At 43.1% G+C, this 22,480-nt stretch overlaps 1 protein-coding gene across 1 annotated transcript in view; it reads left to right on the forward strand.

Moving 5' to 3' along the window:
* Positions 1 to 1,717: 1,717 nt before the first annotated feature.
* Positions 1,718 to 22,480, forward strand: part of arhgap24 (Rho GTPase activating protein 24) — a 152,879-nt gene continuing 132,116 nt past the window's right edge. Inside the window, exon 1 of the mRNA XM_084159389.1 lies at positions 1,718 to 1,804. The gene's annotated coding sequence lies outside the window, so the exon portion shown is untranslated. The remainder of the gene's footprint in view (positions 1,805 to 22,480) is intronic.

Consider the following 22,480-nt stretch of genomic DNA (forward strand, 5'->3'; position numbering starts at 1 on the left):
TGCAACTCGGCTATCTTCACCATAAGGCGATAGTTCTCCTGTATATTATGAGTACAGCAACTGCAATTAGATGACATAGCATTAAGGTTACTACTTAGCTTTTTCGGCTGGTGGAGGTCTTGTAGAACCATGTCCAGATAAAGCGTTTGGGGTGAAAAGGTTGAATGAAAAAAGTTGAGCGAGGAAAACACTAAGACGTTGGTAAATGTATTAAATGCAGCGTTTTGACTAAACAGTTATTAAAAGTAAAAAACGATGTAGCATCAAACAGCACAGCAGCACGGAGACAACGCGGAAGTGTGACGTCAAACACACGTATGATATGTAAAAAAATATTGCTAAGTGGTTAACGTTAGCTAGCTTGCTAACATTAGCTAGGCTAGGGGTTAGGGTTAAGTTTAGGAGTTAGATTAAGGTTAGGGTTAGGGGAAGGGTTAGCTAACATGTTAAGTAGTTGCAAAGTAGCTAAAAAGTTGTACTTACAGTAGTAAGCTAATTAGCTGGGGTGCTAAAGTTATCTGTGATGAAATTCAAACTATCAACCTTTGGGTTGCTAGACGTTCACGCTAGAAGCCCGTCCATCCCGACCATCCACCCTACTTTCATTTTGGTCTTAAGCAACCATCTGTGTTATGTAACCATACCAAATGTAACATATCATACTCATTTGAGTGTCCCGGATCTACATTTACTATATTACGTCTAGTCTATGAGACCAGGCTGGGTATTTTTATTGAAGTGATTCATTGAAAAAAGTGAAGTGAAATTACAATAAGGGCAAAAACGAAAGAATGAATCTGGAGCAGACATGAGGAACTGAACTGCCAGGCCAGTGGTTTTATGGACACGGATGTACAGACTGCACACCAACCAAGAAAGTCAGAACAAGAGAGCTAGCAGTGTCTATTCTATTATTAGCAGAGCTGGGGCAAGGTTGTTGGTGGAGGGGGGGATCGCAACATGCTGATGGTATGTCTATTTAAAGAAGGAAGTGCAAGCCTGGTGTCAAACACTGATCTAGTACACAGTCTGGATGAACGGTTTTCTCCGTAATACACACACACATGCGCGCACGCACACACCCCATACGCACACACGCACTCTGTAATACAGCGTCGGCCGGCCAACACTTTGTCAGGTTTAATAACAGCCCATCTCTGTCATCCAGACCCCCCAGAGAGACATAGAACAACCCCCAAATCGCCAGAGTTGCTGAATCTCTTCCTTGACCTGATTCAATGGTTGTGTCCCAAATCGCAACCTATTCCCTATATAGTGCAGTACTTTTGACCAGATCCCTATGTGCCCTGCTCAAAGTGGTGCACTATGTAAGGAATAGGGTGCCATTTAGTATGCTGAATTTAACAAACGCTTCCATGATATAAGCATATTTCATTTCATTCTGAGTCCAGAACTGCTGCTCTCACACCAGGGCAGATAGTTTGTAAAGGTGCCAGGTTTGCAGTTTGCACAAACGTGACACAAATAGTGTAGTTTACACATGCTTACAGTATCTCTGTGGCTCATTATCTACTGGCCTGATGCTGAGTATGAGTATACATCATCATCAAATAATTATAATGAGCTTGATGAGTGTTGATTGAGCTATTTGAAATTAGTACGCATTGTACGCATTGGGTTAATTCTTAAACAACAATGTGTATTGGTTACGTGCACAACCTCTGATTTTCCGTCTGTCTTCCTTGTTCTCTCTAGGGGACCATTCTTTTACCTGGAAACAGAGTTACTGAGCATCCCAGCAATGGGGACGAGGATGGAAAATTCCTGTTTGAGGTTGTTGCAGGTAAGACAAAGAAATGTAGCTACTTTTTATCTTAAACAAGCCAGGGTAAATCCAGTCTTATTATTCACCAGAAATATTCAAGGCCACCTCATGATCAAAATGACAATAGGCTGACATTGTGACACAAACAATTATAGTCACATGTCCTTTTATTTGCTGAGCTGGATCTAGTGTATTACATTTGCTCTTGTCATTGTTTTATGTGCCCCTGTGTATATATAAAAAAATACCAGTTGAGACAATGGGACAAATTCAATCAAATCTGCTCTGCTGGAAAAGCGACATTGTTTGCTTCATCACTGCTAAAATACACAACTTTTATTTTGTTTAAAATATAGATTTGTTATATTTGTAGTAGTCTCCTAATTCTACAGACCTTAAATGTCTTCTCCCTTGGATGTAGTGTATAGTTCTGCAACATCATATTGCACAGCTGGTGTGTCATTGACTTATAGCAGTGTCTGTCTTTGTTTGGGTACGTATGGTTTGGGGGGTCTATGACCAGTCACTTTAATGGCATGACCTTCCTCTGAGAGCTCACTGGCTCTCTGAGTGACACACGCACTTACACAATATAAACACACACACTGCACTTTGACCTTGTACCCTCAACCCCCCCCCCCCCCGAACCCCTGCAGACGAGATGGCCTTGACTAGAGAGTACACAAAGGAAAAATGAGTCAATTTTCCCAGGGACAAACATGCAGGGAATGTGTTGTGGGAATGAAGGATTTCTAAACAAGGAATGCATCCCAAATGGAACCCTATTCCCTACATAGTGCACTACCAGAGCACTGGTCAAAAGTAGTGCAATATGTAGGGATAGGGTGTTATTTGGGACACAAGACAACAGCCCACAGCACTCAGCTGGTCTGTGGGGGAATGCTTGACCAACTCCAATCGATCCAGCAGAAATGGATGCGTAGAGGGCAGCGGATGTTGTGTACTGATCCATAAAGGGAACACAGAACACTCATCCTTTCTCTCTCTGGTGTATTCCCCTCTTTTCTTTCCCCTTTGTTAATCCCTCCGTTTCTTTTCCTCGTGTGTTCATCCACTGTTTCTTCTATGAGAAAACAGAATTGAGAATCAAGAACATTCCCACAAAGATGTTATTGTTCAGTATTCCATTGACTGATCCATGACTCATCTTTATTCCATTCAATACAATCAAGAAACAATGTGTGTTCTCTCATGGGTTATTGTGACTGTTCTTTATTTCACACTCAGAAGAATGTGCCCTTCAGTCCATCTATTTCTGGGTGGGTGAAAGAAATGAGACGCACTGACTGGTGTGGCTATAGCCTTGAAGTTCAGATTCAGTGGAGCCTGTCTAAACAGTGCCTGTAGGTTACTGCTTTGATTGTGAGTCTGTATGTGGATCAGTCTTTCTTTTGAAGGGTATGACCTTGCAGGCTATCTATCTAATGATTTGCACCAAGTGGCAAGTTGTAGATTTGTCAGTTTCAGTGTAACTCTATGGACCTTTGGCCTTCTTCTTTTCAGTCTTGTAACTTTTTCGATGTCCCTGTGGACATCCTGAAACAAATTAGTCCATTTAGTGGCATTTCATGTGGCGTACGTCACAGCTTCCAATCAATCTAGCCTCTCTATTACAATACACAGTGTGTGTGTCCGCATACAAGCATGAGCATGTGTTTCTGGCCATCGGACAACAGGTTCCTGGCATCCAACTTTCCTCTATTCGCAGGGGTGTCAAACTCATTCAATGGAGGGCCTAGTGTCTGCTGGTTTTTGGTTTTCCTTTCAATTAAGACCTAAACAACCAGGTGAGGGGAGTTCCTTACTAATTAGTGACCTTAATTTATCAATCAAGTAGAAGGGATGAGCGAAAACCCGCAGACATTCGGCCCTCCGTGGAATGAGTTTGACACATATGCTCTATTGCATATGGCCTGGTAACTAGAAAGCATTTGAAGAGTTTCTTCCAAAACGCTTTACATCCATTTTCAGAAACGTTGGTCAATTAGCTTTTACTCTTTGAAGAACGTATAAAAGATATTGGTGTGCTTTTTCACTATCTAATCATGGCATGGGGTTATTCAATGACAGACATGTACAGCGCATTGCGAAAGTATTCACCCCCCTTGGCATTTTTACTATTTTGTTGCCTTACAACCTGGAATTAAAATGGATTTTGGGGGGGGTTGTATCATTTGATTTACACAACATGCCTACCACTTTGAAGATGCAAAATATTTTTTGGGGTGAAACAAACAAGAAATAAGACAAAAAAACTGAAAAGTTGAGCATGCATAACTATTCACTCCCCCAAAGTCAACACTTTGTAGTGCCACCTTTTGCAGCAATTACAGCTGCAAGTATTTTGGGGTATGTCTCTATAAGCTCCACTGGGATGTTTGCCCATTCTTCAAGTCAAAACTGCTCCAGCTCCTTCAAGTTGGATGGGTTCCACTGGTATACAGCAATCTTTAAGTCATACCACAGATTCTCAATTGGATTGAGGTCTGGGCTTTGACTAGGCCATTCCAAGATATTTAAATGTTTCCCCTTAAACCACTCAAGTGTTGCTTTAGCAGTATGTTTAGGGTCATTGTCCTGCTGGAAGGTGAACCACAATCTCAGTCTCACATCTCTGGAAGAATGAAGCAGATTTCCCTCAAGAATTTCCCTGTATTTAGCACCATCCATCATTCCTTCTATTCTGACCAGTTTCCCAGTCCCTGCCGATGAAAAACATCCCCACAGCATGATGCTGCCACCACCATGCTTCACTGTGGGGGTGGTGATCTCGGGGTGATGAGAGGTGTTGGGTTTGCGCCAGACATAGCGTTTTCCTTGATGGCCAAAAAGCTCAATTTTAGTCTAATCTGACCAGAGTACCTTCTTCCATATGTTTGGGGAGTCTCCCACATGCCTTTTGGCGAACACCAAACGTGTTTGCTTATTTTTTTATTTAAGCAATTACTTTTTTCTGGCCACTCTTCCGTAAAGCCCAGCCCTGTGGAGTGTACAGCTTAAAGTGGTCCTATGGACAGATACTCCAATCTCAGCTGTGGAGCTTTGCAGCTCCTTCAGGGTTATCTTTGGTCTCTTTGTTGCCTCTCTGATTAATGCCCTCCTTGCCTGGTTCGTGAGTTTTGGTGGGCGGCCCTCTCTTCGCAGGTTTGTTGTGGTGCCATATTCTTTCAATTTTTTAATAATGGATTTAATGTTGCTCCGTGGGATGTTCAAAGTTTTGGATATTTTTTATAACCCAACCCTGATCTGTACTTCTCCACAACTTTGTTCCTGACCTGTTTGGAGAGCTCCTTGGTCTTCATGCTTGCTTGGTGGTGCCTCTTGCTTAGTGGTGTTGCAGACTATGGGGCCTTTCAGAACAGGTGTATATATACTGAGATCATGTGACAGATCATGTGACACTTAGATTGCACACAGGTGGACTTTATTTAACAAATGATGTGACTTCTGAAGGTAATTGGTTGCACCAGATCTTATTTAGGGGCTTTATAGCAAAAGGGGTGAACACATTACAGGTTGTAATGCAACAAAATAGGACAAACACAAAGGGGGATGAATACTTTTGCAAGGCACTGTAGCTGTGCAGCGACTCTCCCCATCCAACCTGACAGAGCTTGAGAGGAACTGCAGAGAAGAATGGGAGAAACTCCCCAAATACAGGTGTGCCAAGCTTGTAGCGTCATACCCAAGATGACTTGATGCTGTAATCGCTGCCAAAGGTGCTTCAACAAAGTACTGAGTAAAGGGTCTGAATACTTATGTAAATTTTATATTTAATTTCTAAAAATCAGTTTTTGCTTTGTCATTATGGGGTACTGTGTGTAGATTGATGAGGGAAAAAAACAATGTAATCAATTTTAGAGTAAGTCTGTAACGTAACAAAAAGTGAAAAAGTTGAAGGGGTCTGAATACTTTCCGAATGCACTGTTATAGATATATTTTTGTTTTGCATATCTTAATTTATTTCCAAAATTAATATGCGAATAATATGCGTAATAATGTAGGCAGTTCATATGAAGGATTGTTACCTATAACCAGGATTGCTATTACAAAAATTACATTTTTGGCAAGCAATTATTATTTTGGTAAACAATTATTGTGATTCATCCTATATTGTCCCTAACATCATTACCCAATAGCAACAGATGTGGGATACACACACACACACACACACACACACACGCACACACACACACACACACACACACACTCACTCATAAACACTCCCCACCCTTCCCCCACAAACAACCACAAGCTCAGATGTTCAACCGTTGTTCCGTCCCTGAGCCCAACTCAAGTGAGGACTTGATGTGCGAATGCATATACAGTTGTATCTGTTTGAGAAGGCATACAAAATTGAGCAAGAATGGGGAGATTTGATTAACCAATGTCAAGTCCTAGCTGGTGGAGCTCAGATACACCCCTATCCCTGAAACACACACACGCTGGTCCCCCGTTGTGACCATTTTCCCAAACATCTCTGTGCAGTCACCCAGACCACAATAATTTGCCTCTCTCTGATTGTTCGAGTGTGACCCCCTCCCAATGGGCTACTGCAGCTAGTGTTGCCAGCACTGCCACAACCTGGGTGGGGGCACCCCACCAAAATTCCGACCGGCTAGGTAAAAGCTCATCAAGGTTCTCATTAGCAGCATTGAGAAATTCCTTGGGTTTTATAGTCTCCTGTTTATAGTCTCCTGAGTGGCGCAGTGGTCTAAGGCACTGCATCGCAGTGCTAGCTGTGCCACTAGAGATCCTGGTTCGAATCCAGGCTCTGTCGCAGCTGGCCGCGACCGGGAGACTCATGGGCAGTGCACAATTGGCCTAGCGTTGTCCAGGGTAGGGGAGGGAATGGCTGGCAGGGATGTAGCTCAGTTGATAGAGCATGGTGTTTGCAACGCCAGGGTTGTGGGTTCAATTCCCATGGGGGACCAGTATGAAAAAATATATATATATGTATTCACTAACTGTAAGTCGCTCTGGATAAGAGCGTCTGCTAAATGACTTAAATGTAAATGTAAATGTTATTCTCACCCATCTGGGGGCTTTGTCTTTGTTGGACCAACCCTGACAGGCAAGCTCAGACTCTTAAGGTGGGCGGTGCTGCTTTAGTGGGTCTCTGACCGTGTTTATCTTTCTGCCTTGGCTGCGTATAGGCTACTTGCAGTAGGCCTATAAAACCGATAAGGACTTCTCCTTAATGTATGGGTCACTCAGGTTGGTGTCTAGGGTATAGGGTTGGGGACCGTTCCATCATGATAGGACAATAAATAAACTATATTTATCATTTATTTTAAAATGTATATCCCATATCTGCACAAAATTGAAAGCTCTCTCTGTCACAACTCCTGCTCGCAGACACACATGGGCTCTGGCATTTGCAATAATTTTCCACTCACTTAACTCCACACACAACTCCACAAACACAAAAACACACACCCCACCTTCCATCACAATACACCCACACATACCCACATACTGTGCCTTCTATGTCTTCTGTTTGCTGTGTTTTTATCCCTACCGTGTTTATTCCTACCCAATTTTGGGCTTATTTCAATAATTATCTTCTCCTCTATTGATGTCTTCTCTATTTATAAATACTCTAAATAGAAAGTTGAATACTAATTATTTTACAACATTCCCTATCTTGAATGGTATAGTGTATTTGTAGTTTATTTCTTTATCAATTGTTGTAGTTTATTGTTTTCCTGTTTAGTTTTTTTATTACAATCCCTACCATGGATAGTATTGGGTGTTCCATTATTCGACTCCTCTATGGGAACTTTGAATAATTTACAATGGAGTAGTCTTGGTGTCTCAGAACAGTTGGTTGTCAATGCACAGTAGAGTTGATCAAATACGAGACCTACGCATTTTTCTTTTAGTCTATTCACCTTGAAGAGTGGCTACAGAACTCTGCGGCGTTCTGCAATTCCTTTTGGGAACTGATCATTCATGCCTTTTTTCGTGCCAGCGAGTCTTTTACCCAGGCTTTTAACCATTCTTTTATCTTTAAAGAATGCAAATTTGGTAACGATTGGGAGCTCGTATCGCTGTACTCTCTGTCTGAAATGGTGTACATGTTCGAGTTTGATTTTGTCGACAGTATCGCATGTGCGCTTTAAGAAATAATTATTTCACCACACTCTCAGGATCTTCACCCTCAATTTCTTTGATACCGGTAAGTAGTAGATTTTCTCGCATAGATCTAGTCTGTATTTCAAGTAAGGCTTCTCTCAGAAACATGTTCTCCTTTTTAAGTTCTTTAACATCCGTTTCAATAGTATTGACTGTACCTTTTAGCTTGTTTGTTTCTTTCTCCATTGTCGCAGCTTTTTCGTCACTCATCTCGAGGCTCGCATTCAACTCCTTTATGTCTTTACTGACTAATTCAAGTATGCCCAATTTATAATTTATCGACATTAGCAAGTCGGTTTCTACACTTACCATTCCCGGTGGTGAAAAGAGTAAATCATCTGTGTCTGTCAAGGAGTCTCGTTTTCTTTTGGGGGTTGGTTCTCCATGCTTACTCTCCGACATGTTTAGGTGTCGATTGTATTGGCGATATTGGTCGATACATTACTCTAGCCTTATAATTTGTTTTGTGTTGTTATCTAGATTGAAGGTTATTGCCCACGAGTATGTGGAGTGAAGTGCTAATATTTAGTCAAACATACAGATATTGAATATTACGTTTTTATCTTGAGGCATTCTGCACCGCTGTCTTCAGTCCGCCATTACTCACCCAGACTGTTAAGTAGCTGGCCAGCTTGCACACAACATCAGGACCTTCTCGTGCCTTTTCTGTCCTAAACACTCCTGTCAGTATAGCCCATAACCATCAGTCAGCCTCTCACTCTCAGCTCTCGACATGCTCTCGCTGGGGAATGTTGGTGTGAGAACAAGTTCTGTCATGTTGGCTATGTGATGACATGATAAACATCCACATGCAGGTAGAGAGAGAGAAACTCCTCTTGCTCAATGAGCCAGCCAGCCAGTTAGTTCTAATGCGGCAGCAGTCAGATTTGACGCATGGCTTGCTGTGTTGTTCTGACTGAGTGCAGTATCTATGTACTATATGTTGGTACATGATATTGTTGGTCTGGTCTGGTGATGGTGGATTCACACTTTTGTAGCGCAGGAGTTGTTATCTTCCTTCAAACAAAGAGAAGAGGGCTTGAGTCTTGATGCTGTCTCTAAGTTTGTTGTAATGACATAACAGAGATAGACACATGGGTGTCTGAACATGCTTATGATATAAGGACTGCTAATGACAAGTATCCTACGGCTAAACATTACAGACAGGTTGGCCATGGCAGCCCAAATTCTCTGAAAGCCATGGCCATTGAAGTGTGTGTGGGGGGTCGTCTCAAACGCCTCCTACAATGCGAAATGTTCTGGATCTTTAAACTAAGGGCCACTGTATTGCCAAGTCTAAATGAAGAAATTGATTATTCTCCCTTCCTGTAAGAGATACATTTTCTTGTTCTACATCTTTTACTTCTGGAAGTTTGTTTGCACAAAGGCTTTTCCGGCATTGTTCACTATCATTTTGTATACATCTGGCCCTTCATTGGACACTGTGTTAGCAAACCTCCAAACGAACTTCAACGCCATACAACACTCCTTCCGTAGCCTCCAACTGCTCTTAAACACTAGTAAAACTAAATGCATGCTCTTCAACCAAACGCTGCTTGCACCCGCCCACCCGACTCGAATCACTACTCTCGGCAGATCTGACCTAGAGTATGTGGACAACTACAAATACCTAGGTGTCTAGTTAGACTGTAAACTCTCCTTCCAGACTCACATTAAATATCTCCAATCCAAAGTTAGATCTAGAATCGGCGTCCTATTTCGCAACAAAGCCTCCTTCACTCATGCTGCCAAACATGCCCCCGTAAAACTGACTATCCTACCGATCCTTGACTTCGGCGATGTCATTTACAAAATAGCCTCCAACACTCTACTCAGCAAATTGGATGTAGTCTATCACAGTGCCATCCGTTTTGTTACCAAAGCCCCATATACTACCCACCATTGTGACCTGTACGCTCTTGTTGGCTGGCCCTCACTACATATTCGTCGCCAAACCCACTGGCTCCAGGTCATCTATAAATCACTGCTAGGCAAATCCCCGCCTTATCTTAGCTCACTGGTCACCATAGCAACACCCACCCGTAGTCTGCGCTCCAGCAGGTATATCTCACTGGTCATCCCCAAAGCCAACACCTCCTTTGGCCACCATTCCATCCAGTTCTCTGCTGCCATTGACTGGAACAAACTGCAAAACTCTCTGAAGCTGGAGACTCGTATCTCCCTCACTAACTTTAAGCATCAGTTGTCAGAGCAGCTTACCGACCACTGCACCTGTACACAGCCATTCTGAAATTAGCCCACCCAACTACCTCATCCCCATATTGCTAGTTATTTTGCTAATTTGCACCCCAGTATCTCTATTTGCACATCATCTTTTGCACATCTATCATTCCAGTGTTAATAGAAAATTGTAACTATTTTGCACTATGGCCTATTTATTGCCTTACCTCCATAACTTACCACATTCGCACACACTGTATATATATTTTCTGTTGTATTTTTGACTTTATGTTTTGTTTACCCCATATGTAACTCCGTGTTGTTGTTTTTATTGCACTGATTTGCTTTATCTTGGCCAGGTCGCAGTTGTAAATGAGAACTTGTTCTCAACTGGCTTACCTGGTTAAATAAAGGTGAAATAAATACAATATAAATCCAGCGTCAAATCATTTTTGTTCTATATTATTTCATCCCATGATCAAAGAGTACCTCATGGATGAACTATAAACTGAAGAAGCGCTCATCTCTTATGTCTCAGAGATAGACACATGTTGAAACACGTGTAGGTGAGGAGACTTGTTGTTGATAGGATGTTACTATACACTTCTCCCTCTGTAGTCCGCCCAAAAGTCTGAGGCAGAGTGTACAACCTAGAGTGTGAAAGGCCTTTGTCGTACGAACAAAAGGGAACCTTTCTCCTCTTTTTGGGGAATGTGTGGAAGGTCAAGGTGACATTTTGTACCCACCTTTGAGTTCTACCCGGAACTTCAAGCACCAGCAATCCGGTGATCCAGCCTGACTTTGGCTTTCATACTCAATAGGGATGTATTGTCATGTCACACTGACACTATCTGTTTTTGTTTTTGCCTTTTTAGTGTAATGTAAAGTTATTTATGTTTTTTTCTGATAGCTAAAATGAAAACGGTCACTGTGTCAGTGCACAGCAAGATAAATTCAGAGATCAGAGGAAATTCAGAGACCACTCAAGGTTGAGCTGTCATTAATCATCTGTTTCACAAACTACATTTCAACAAGGAAGTATCCCTGCTGATTTCAAGAGGGGGAAAGAGTGCACCCCTACCTCTCGCCCCTTGTTCCCCTCACTCCTTAATGCCTAATAAACCCAGTGCTGTGGCTGGTTGTGCTTCAGTGTGCTCAGTGTGTCTTCGCTCTCCTTGCCTCAGGCTATTCAGCCTTCTTAAAACCTTCTATCTGATCTCACTGCTTTTTTACTGGTAGGGCTGCTGTTTGATAATGCTGTTTCACCGCTGCTCCTGTTCAGTTCCACAATAGAGCATCGGGCTGTTTCCAAAATGGTACCCTATTCATATATTGCACTACTTTTGACCAGGGCCCGCATAGGGTATTGCACTATGTAGGGAGCTACTGAGAGTATAATTTACTGACCGAGCCACAACATGGCACCTTGAGTTATGGGAAATGTTTCCATGGTTACTGACTGCAGAGGCATCCCACAATACGACCAGTCCCCTGGATCATGTTACACTGGGCAGGTGGATGGCTTCAGGAAGAAACGCTATTAAGACAGGGGTCATGGGAGAATGACAGTGTTAAAGTATACAGCTGTGTTCTGTTGTTTTTATGTCAGCTTCAGCTTCGCATATAGGACTTGTCAGGTGTTTTCTTATCTTATGGGGTTAACTACTGTTCTTAAGACAGCTAGGGGTTTTGGAAGAACTTCATTAATAAAGTATATCGTTGAGTTCTATTAGTTTTTGTCTCAGCTTCAGGCTCTCTTATAGGACTTGTTGTCAGGTATTTTATTATCCTATGGGGGGAAACCTTTATAGTGTTGTTGTGAGTCACTAGATGAAAACACTACAGCAGTTGCTCTGTTATGAAAAAATGCTTTAGACTCTCATGTAGGACTCTCATGTCAGGTATCTTCTTATCTTATGGTGGACAAAACATATATTTTCTGAGACACTTTGTCAAACACATCAGCAGTTGCTCTGCATGTAAGAATTCCTCACTTTTCATTTGAAAGAATGGCTATAGTGCCCACATGTGGTTTCTTAAATCATTACAGCCATGGGAATATTTGACACGGTTTCACTAATCTGCTCGACTGTCCTGAACAATATAATGTTTTGATAAAAAATTGTCCATAATATTTTTGTTTATAATAATCTGCTTGTTAGTAGAATGTTAGTATTCTAAGTTCTGTAAACACAGAGATTGTCTGAGGCTGTTTGAATTGATGAACTTCTAATAGTCCCACTGCAGTACTTAGCAGCGTCTCAGTATCTGATGAAAAATACTGCATCTACCTCTCCCCTCTCTGTGAAATGGATATGGATATTAGCATCCTCTCTCTCTCTCTCTCTCTCTCCCTCTCTCAAAGCCATGGTGAGGTGTACCAAGGGCAGCGGTGGGAGCAGCAAGGTTATATGAGCTCTCAACTGCTGGGAAATGTTATCAAACACTGGGTTTTTATTTTCCCTGCCTCTCACTATGCTGGTATTGACTTATATGGGATATTACAGTACAGGGTAGAATCGTGTGTCAAAGTGTCTTCATTCTGCCAATTGATTAAAAGGGAAGAGAGCGGAAGAAAGAGAGGGGGGAGAGGGGTCTTTTTGAAGCATTTCTGTTTGAAGCATTTTCAAACAAGCAATCTAAATGTCTTGTTTGACTAAATCCTTTTGGGGACTGTTGTTCACACCTTTATCAATGTTTTCAGCCATGTAGTGACATACTTGTTTGGATTTTTCACTTCCTTGATGCCGAAGGGGCAGTCTTACGTTGGTCATGAGCTTCTTCTGGTATACTTCTCAATTTTCTCGTCATATGCATTAGCTTGTTTAACTCGATTAGAGTGACACTGAATGGCAGTGCATGCGCAGCATTGACAGTAACCTTATCCCCCTATCTACAGTGTTTCTCTACAGGGGAGGATATGATGGTATGTTTTGTACTGAAGGGGTCAGAATTCTTATAAGTAACTAATATATACAGTATGTCATTCATATTACATAGGCAAATGTCACTATTGCATATGCAATACAAATCTATTTTATAGAGTAGGCCTAGATGATTGAAGCAGGTTCTATTTATATATTGCAGTGATGGTGCGATAAAGCACTGTTCTAGCGCTGGCATCAGTAACAACAACAACAACAACAACAACAATAACAACAGACAGACAGACAGCAGATGCTGGCGCATGTGGTTGTGTGATCTTACTGAGGCATATTGAGATGCCGATGGCCTTGAGAGTAGTGTTCAGTCAGACTGCAGAAGGATGTCAGACTCTGAAACATGTCTAACTGTCTCTCCAACCCACCTTTAAAACTTTCTGATAAGTACATCACTACTCACTTTTCATTATGCTGAGCCGTATTAGATTGCTTACGTAAGGGAAGAGGTTTTTGGAGAATCTTGGTTAAGGGGGTCAAGGGAATCAGCACTTTCAAAATAGAAGTCCACCACTTACGTAATTTGCCTGTTTGGGAAATGGACATTTTAGTTATTTTTTGTGATGAAGTCATCCAATAATCGTAAAAACCTGCAATTAATCAGATTCAAGTGTGAAAAAGCAACAAAATCTCACAAAAACCGATGTTTATGCAGGCTGTAAAAATAACTGTGATCTGTTGTGTGAAATATTTTATGACATAATCAACAAGCAAATACTTTTAAATTCACAAATGCATCTCATAAAGTGAATTTCCTCTTTCCACCACCACTGATGTACAAAACCATTACATGGTCCTTTGAGCCGGACCTACGTTTGGGTGCGGCTGTATAAATCCACTATATCAGTGCCCAGAGTCAATGTGAGGTGCTATTTCTCCCCCGACTGTATTCTCCTTCCCTCATTACGAGGTGTGTTCACTCACTAGCTACTGTGCATTTTGTGTAAGCAATTGCTTGCACTCCAATATCCCTCTCACTGATACACAACATTCAGTAGCCTAAAATCCATCATACAGTAACTAATTGCCTTCTAAATCTAAGATGCTGGAGCCTTTTTTGTATAAGGTATCTCCCAAGAGTGGTGGTGGTGGTGGTGCTACTCTTTGAGATGGTTCTGTAATGGTGTATTTGAATCTAAGAGCTGAGACAGGTATTTTGAAATCGCTTTTTGAAAAGTGTCTAGTGTCTTGCTGATAACAACTAAAAAAAAAATAGTTATGTTGCCTACGCCTAATAGTCCTACTCATCACTTATTATTATTCTATCACTTCTCACAATGGTGCTCCTTCAGTAAAGTTAGATCAAAGCTGAATCAATGTCTAGCAAGATCACATAATGATTAATTTGTATTTTACATAACATATCTGAATATAATAGCATATACTGTAGGCCTATAATATGTTACACCAAAAACACATCCTCAGTCATTTTTTATCTGAAGCTGAATAGTCACACTAGGCAGCATATATGCTTTGATTGAAACAAAATATGGATACAAGAAAGGCTAATAGTTTGTTAACACCATCTGATTTAATTAGCTCACGAAACAGTAATTCAAGAAGTGTAAATGCATATTCCCATGAAACTGATTGAGATCAAATGATTGGCATGCAGTATGAACATTTCACCAGTAAAATTGGAAGAATTATCATTCACAATTGACAGTGATGATGGCCTATTTTGAAATAAGGTATGCCTAACTTGGTGTTTAAGGGTATTAAAAATAGAAAATGTTCTTGAGACAATATGTGTGGGCATAGGCACACGTTGCAACTGGAAGATGCATTTTATGTATAGGCCCATTCTATAATGATATTCAATAGGCTACACCTCTCTGTACAAACTTTGATTGAGAAATGATGACATCATAAAAAATGGATCAGTGGAGCAAGGTTGGCCACCTCTGGTATTATGCTTTATTAATAATAACCTACTTGTTACTAAGATGTCTAACCTTTACATATGAGTTAACTAACTTGTTCACTTTGAAATTATATGGAATAGTGTTGATTCTTTGAAGTGAAGTGTTTTAAAACTGTTATTCAAGATGACCTAGTGTCAATGTCAATTATTCACAGATCACAATCCTGCAATAAAGAGGGTAAGGGAATCTGTCTCTAATTTGTCTGTGTTTCTGTTTTGTATTCTCAAATTAACTCTACCTTTTTTGTTCAGTTGTAAGGTCTCCAATTAGTTTTATTTGATTGTCACTCTCTTTTTCAGGATATCAGCCATGTGAACCCATTTTGCAGTTGATAATGGTATGCAATGCCAATGCAGCCGTAAGCCTAGGCAGTGGTTCCCAACTCCAGTCCTTGAGTACCCCCAAGAGCACACATTTGTGTTGTAACCTCAGACAAACATACCTGATTCAACTCATTGAGGGCCTGATGATTAGTTGACAAGTTGAATCAGGTGTGCTTTCTGGGGCTATAATAAAAATGTGTACTGTTGGGGGTACTCAAGGAGTTGGGAACCACTGCTACAGTATGATGGCATTTGCAATGCACTCCTTGACATTGTGCATCTGAAGCAGAGAATAACTTAACTCGCACATTGTTTACACATTAAAAACGATACCAGTGTACAATGTATATGAGGCTAATCATTTTACTACATTTTTTACATGCCTTGTGTTGACATGAAATTGTTTAGTGCAAATCCAACTCTTGTAATCTAGGTAGTAAAATGTCTGGAAGCAGGAGATGGGAGCCTTATCTTTTAATATACACACAACTACTACTACCAAGTTCAATGCCAGATACTTTTCACCCAAAAGGTCTGAGTGGCACTTGGAGGTGCCACTGTGATAATGAAGATGGTTTGCCTAAGACTACCACAACAATTACATTGTCTATGCTAAATGTGTTTAAATTGTAAAAGAAATAAAGAATAGTTTCGCTATAGAAATACATTGTATTCTATGGGGCAAGGCAAAGCAGAGATGACACACAAAATACTTTTTATTTCACCCATACAACAATATAGCCTATTATTGAAGTACAGTATGTTTACAATGTCATAAACAAGTATTTTGCATGTTGTTCCAAATTAAATGTTATATATTCATACGGTTTAAGGGTGCATTTTCATCATGATGACAAGGTGAAGGTGCTCTCTGCTCAAATGGCACAACAGAATCATTCAGATTGACCAAAGCACAGCATATGACAACCATTTTGTATAACTGAGGGATGTCTCTTTTCATATCATATAAAGTAGTAGAAGTAGAAACTGATGCTGCTGCAGCATCTTCACAGTGGGAATCCAGTCGACAGCTGGTGAACCTACAGTACATAAACAAATGAAAACCACACTTGATTTAAGAATATCACTTCAGGTCACCTATACCATCAGGGCTCTTGATTGATTGGTTGTGTTTAATTCATTCAGGTGTTTTTAGTGTCATATAATGATTACATCTATTGTTGGGCTGGAACAACCAATAGTCAGCACAGCAGGTTGTTCTATCCCATTGAGGCCTTTGTCCTATGCTGTAATGTCCATACGATTTCCCTCCTCTTATGAGGAGACAGTAATGTCCTCCTCCAGGCTATATGGATGTCATATTGCACAATTTGTGTCTCCCCTTTTCATGGTCATGGCTAGAAGGGATCTAGCTTTTGTCAAATTTGACTTTTCGTAGCAGGTTAGGATAATTAAGGTTAGAAAAAGGGTTAGGGTTAGCTAAAATGCAAAATAAATCAACTTTTGACATAAAGTTAACAAAAGCTGGATCCCTTATAGCCTTGACCCCTTTTCATAGGCCTAGATTACATGGTTGCATTCAAGACGGCAGCATGTAGCTTAGTGGTTAAGAGAGTTGTGCCAGTAACCGAAAGGTCGCTGGTTTTAATCCCCGAGCCGACTAGGTGAAAAATCTGTCGATGTGCCCTTGAGCAAGGAACTTAACCCTAATTGCTCCTGTAAGTCGCTCTGGATAAGAGCGTCTGCTAAATGACAAAAAAACAACAAAAAAAAAAAGACATGGTTGTTTTTATTGATCTGTTGTCAGTGTCAGCAGAGTAGGCCTAGGCTACCGTCGTATTAAAACAATATTCTGCTAATCTCTCCAGTCATATAAAGTGTAGTAGAATTGCATGAAATGTTTATCAAAGGCACACATTTTTCCTGTGCAAAGGAAAAAAACATATCTGGTATAGTCTATAAGTGTCATGATTTAACTGGATTTGAACCCAAATGCAGACAACTACACCGAGCCAGAGAAGGTTTAACAGGTTTATTTACAAGGTTCAATTTGTCCAGGTTTCCAATAATAGGGGAAGAGCAAGTCCAGGTTTACAGGGAGGGTAACAGATCCAGGTTCAGAGCAGGAGTGGTACCGTAACGTCCTAGTGTCCGTGGTGAGTCCAAAAGGGAGGTCTGGTAGTGGAAAGCAGGATGGTGGTGGCAGGAGTGAAGCGGAGGCAGGAGTCAGGTTCCAATAATCTGTGGCACAGGAGAAAAGTAACTAGAACAGGCCAAAAACACAAAGGGCGAAAACAAGCAGGTTGAGTCAACAGCGAGACTAACATGGTTGTCTTGACTATGATCTGACGATGAGTGGCAAGTTTGACCGGGTCTTAAAGGCTGAGGTGATTATGGTGAATGAGCTGCAGCTGGAACCCTGACTCCCGCACACCTGACTTCACTCCTGCAATCAAGGACAGACAGAGGGGAGGGGAAGAGCAGAGAGAGAGCTACCTAGCAGCAGTAGGCCTAACAATAAGCCTATGCCACTAGGTGCTCATTAATTATTACCCTAAATTATAACTATCCAATCTACTCATCACATTAGGAATATTAGGCTTACATTAGTCTGCAAATGCGATGATTAATGCAAGCAATCCTTTGTTTTAAAGGTGCATTTCAAGTTTTCCCCAAAACGTGAAACTCACGCGCCAACTGGTTATGACATGAATTTTGACAGAGGAAATGCAGCCTATCCAGCCGTGACGCACACTGTCCATATGTGCATTGAAAAAGTTTTGGTGCCTGTATACTTCGTATACAGGCACCAAACAGAGGGCTAACCGACACAGGCTTAATCTGGGAAACATGAAAAGTGGAATGAACCCGTAGGGAGGCAGGAAGCTGTAGCTTAACCGCGCAGGGGTTAACAATAGACAGTATCTTGAACGGTCCTATAAAACGCGGCGCCATCTTCTTAGACTCCACTTTCAATGGAAGATCACGTGACTTAAGCCATACCTCTTGACCAGGAGAGTAACCGGGAGCCTGGGACCGGTGACGGTTGGCTTGCCTCTGCATGTACCGACACAGGCTTAATCTGGGAAACATGAAAAGTGGAATGAACCCGTAGGGAGGCAGGAAGCTGTAGCTTAACCGCGCAGGGGTTAACAATAGACAGTATCTTGAACGGTCCTATAAAACGCGGCGCCATCTTCTTAGACTCCACTTTCAATGGAAGATCACGTGACTTAAGCCATACCTCTTGACCAGGAGAGTAACCGGGAGCCTGGGACCGGTGACGGTTGGCTTGCCTCTGCATGTACGACGAAGCTCGGGACAGAGCTACCCTGGCCTTCCTCCAGACCTTGAAGCAGCGGCGCATGTGGGACTGCACCGAGGGTACCGCCAGTTCCCTCTCTTGAGAAGGGAACAGGGGAGGTTGATAACCCAGAGCACACAGAAAGGGAGACAAACCAGAGGAAGCGTTAGTCAAGGTGTTATGAGCATATTCCACCCAGGGGAGCATGGAGCTCCATGACCCAGGGTTAGACCCTGTGACACAGCGGAGAGCGGTCTCCATCTCCTGGTTCGCTCTGTCGGCTTGCCCGTTGGTCTGGGGGTGATATCCAGAGGACAGGCTGGATGTGATGCCCAAAGCTTTACAGAAAGCTTTCCATACCTGGGAGACAATCTGGGGACCCCTGTCAGAGACAATATCAGTGGGTAGACCATGAGAGCGGAACACATGTTCAAACAAAATATCAGCCGTCTCTCTGGCAGTGGGCAGTTTAGGTAGGGCCAAAAAATGAGCGAACTTAGAAAAACGATCAATCACAGTAAGAATGACAGTCTTTCCAGACGAGGGGGGAAGTCCAGTGACAAATCCATAGCAATGTGAGACCAGGGCCAGCTGGGTATTGGCAGAGGTCGTAGATGACCAGCGCTGGCCTGGGTGGAGTTCTTACTTCGTGCACATACCGTACAAGCAGCAATGAAGGCTCGAGTGTCCGCCTCCATCCTGGGCCACCAGAACTTCCGTCGCACAAAGTCAAGGGTCCGCGTAACTCCAGGGTGACAGGTAAGGGGAGACGAGTGAGCCCACTGAAGTACCTGGGAGCGAACAGACTCAGGGACAAACAACCGGTTAGGAGGACCCCTCCCAGGGTCAGCTTGATGATGTTGAGCCTGTCTAACAATCCCTTCGATGTCACATGTGATGGCCGCAATACTGCAGGTAGGAGGCAAGATGGGTTCAGGGTTACTACCAGTATCAACAGCCGAATGAACACGAGACAGGGCGTCAGGCTTGACGTTGCGTGACCCAGGACGGTAAGACAGAGAAAAATTGAATCTCCCCAAAAATAGTGCCCACCTGTCTTGACGGGGGTTGAGCTGCTTCGCTGACTGGATGTATGCCAGATTTTTATGATCCGTCCAAACGATGAAGGGTTGTTCCGCCCCCTCCAACCAATGCCGCCACTCCTCGAGAGCCAGCTTAACGGCGAGCAGTTCACGATTGCCAACATCATAATTCCTCTCTGCCTGAGAAAGTTTCCGTGAAAGAAAAGCACAGGGATGCAGTTTGTTATCTTCAGGAGAACGTTGTGACAACACCGCACCTACCCCAGTGTCGGATGCATCCACCTCCACGACAAACTGGCGGTCGGGGTCCGGCTGCATCAGAATGGGAGCCGAGGCGAAGCAATGTTTCAGTTCTTCGAACGCTGATTCGGCCCCTTCATTCCAAGCGAACGGTAGTGAGATGGAGGTGAGAGCGGTGAGTGGCGCCGCAATGCGGCTGTAGTCCGTGATGAACCTCCTGTAGAAGTTCGCAAACCCCAGGAATCGTTGAAGTTGTTTGCGGGTGGAGGGGGCTGGCCAGTCCGTGACAGCAGAGATCTTAGCTGGGTCCATCCGCAACTCCCCCTGAGCTATTATGTAACCCAAAAAAGAGGTCTCAGACACATGAAATTCACATTTCTCCATCTTCACAAATAGTTTGTTCTCCAACAACCTTTGCAACACCTGGCGCACATGCAGTTCATGTTCCTGGGAGGACTCTGAGAAAAATCAGGATATCATCCAGATAGACAAAAACAAACCGATTCAACATGTCCCGAAGGACATCATTCACTAGTGCCTGAAAAACAGCAGGGGCATTGGACAACCCAAAAGGCATAACCAGATACTCAAAATGTCCCAAGGGAGTGTTGAAGGCAGTCTTCCATTCATCACCTTTACGAATGCGCACCAGGTGATACGCATTTCGTAGATCCAGTTTGGTAAAGATAGTTGCACCATGAAGGAGGGGAAAAGCATAATTAATTAAAGGCAGAGAATATTTGTTCTTAATGATGATGTTGTTAAGTCCACAGAAATCAATACAGGGTCTGAGGGTCTTATCCTTCTTTCCAACAAAAAAGAATCCCGCTCCTACAGGTGACGAGGAAGGACGAATAATACCTGCCGCCAAGGAGTCCCGAATGTAGTTCTCCATAGCCTCCGTCTCCGGGCGGGAGAGATTGTACAGGCGACTGTTAGGGAGAGGGGCTCCTGGCTGGAGGTCAATGGCGCAGTCGTAAGGCCGGTGAGGAGGAAGAGAAGTAGCTCTGTGTTTGCAGAAAACGGATGCCAGGTCATGATACACGTCAGGGACAGCAGAGAGATCCATGGACTCCAGTGGAGGTTGAGGCACAGTGCTGGCAGGGGTTTGAGCAGAACACAAACAATTCACATGACAAAATGTGCTCCATGAAACAATTCTACCTGTCACCCAATCAATGTGTGGATTGTGTCTTATGAGCCAGGGGATACCAAGGACCAGGGGGGTCTGTGGGCAGTCAATGATGTGAAACTGAATGTTCTCCTGATGATTACCCGACACTCTGAGACAAACAGGCACAGTCTGATGAGTAATACGGGTCAACAATTGTCCATTTAGACCCTTAGCCTGCAGCGGACGGTCCATAGGTACAGTCTCTAAATCCATTTGTCGAGCCAACTCTCGATCCAAAAAGCTTTCATCGGCACCAGAGTCAACCAGCGCACTGGGAAACAGGGAAATTCTGGGACTGCCACTGGAGGGATGCCTGGAGCAGAATGCGGGGAGAAGAGGAAGAATCCGCTGCTCGGCTCACCAAAACTTCTCCCATTAATGATGAGCCGGCCCTTTTCCCGGATGAACTGGGCAGGAAGGAACGAAATGACCAGCTTCTCCACAATACAGGCAGACCCGAGCCTGAATACGATGTGCACGCTCCTCTGAGGACAACCGTGCACGACCCACCTCCATGGCTTCGGGTTCAGTGCTCCTAGTATCGACTCGGGAAGACTCGGCCTTCTCCGTAGGGAAGAGGCGGGGAGGAGTTGGTTGACGACAGACAGGTTGCTTGGAACTACCACTCTTCTCCCGGCGGCGCTCCCGAATCCGATTATCCAACCTGATGGTGAGTGAAATAAGATTATCCAGCGTAGGCGATTCATCATATGACACCAATTCATCTTTCAAGGTCTCAGCCAAAGCATTAATGAACACTCCTTGTAATGCCTCGTCATTCCAATCACTCACTGCCGCTAAAGTACGAAACTCCACTGCCATCTCCGCCACACTGCGAGACCCCTGCCGAAGAGAAAACAAACGTTTAGCAGCCTCCTTGCCCCGTACGGGGTGGTCGAAAACCTTCTTCATCTCAGTGGTGAAGGCAACGTAAGCGTTGCAAATGTCCGACTGACTCTCCCAGACCGCGGATCCCCAGGAACGAGCGGAACCGCTAGTAGAGTTGATAAGGTAGGCAATACGGGCTCTTTCTGAGGCGTAGGTGAGGGGCTATTGTTCAAACACCAACGAGCATTGAGTCAAAAAATCACCACAGGTTCCCATGTTCCCGTCATAGCGCTCTGGAGCAGGAACAAAAGGCTCTCTGATCTGGGCTGGAGGAGCCGGAAAAACAGGCGGAGCATGAGAAGGAGCAGTTTGTATGCCATGAACGAGGGGTGCATTATTAACGTGGGTAGTAAGGGCAGACACTTGATTGGTGAGTAATTGAACCTGATTAAGCAGCACCTGACTGTTCTCAGATATAGTCTTAAACAGGGTATCATGTTGGCCAAGTAAAATGCCCTGATTGGCTATGGCAGTCCGAATTTGAGTGCACTCTGGGGTGGTATCCGAGCTACTGTCTACTGGGTTCATGTTGGTCAGATCATACTGTCATGATTTAA

Source organism: Coregonus lavaretus (assembly GCF_964263955.1).
Source record: "Coregonus lavaretus genome assembly, chromosome: 4".
NCBI classification, from domain to species: Eukaryota; Metazoa; Chordata; class Actinopteri; order Salmoniformes; family Salmonidae; genus Coregonus; species Coregonus lavaretus.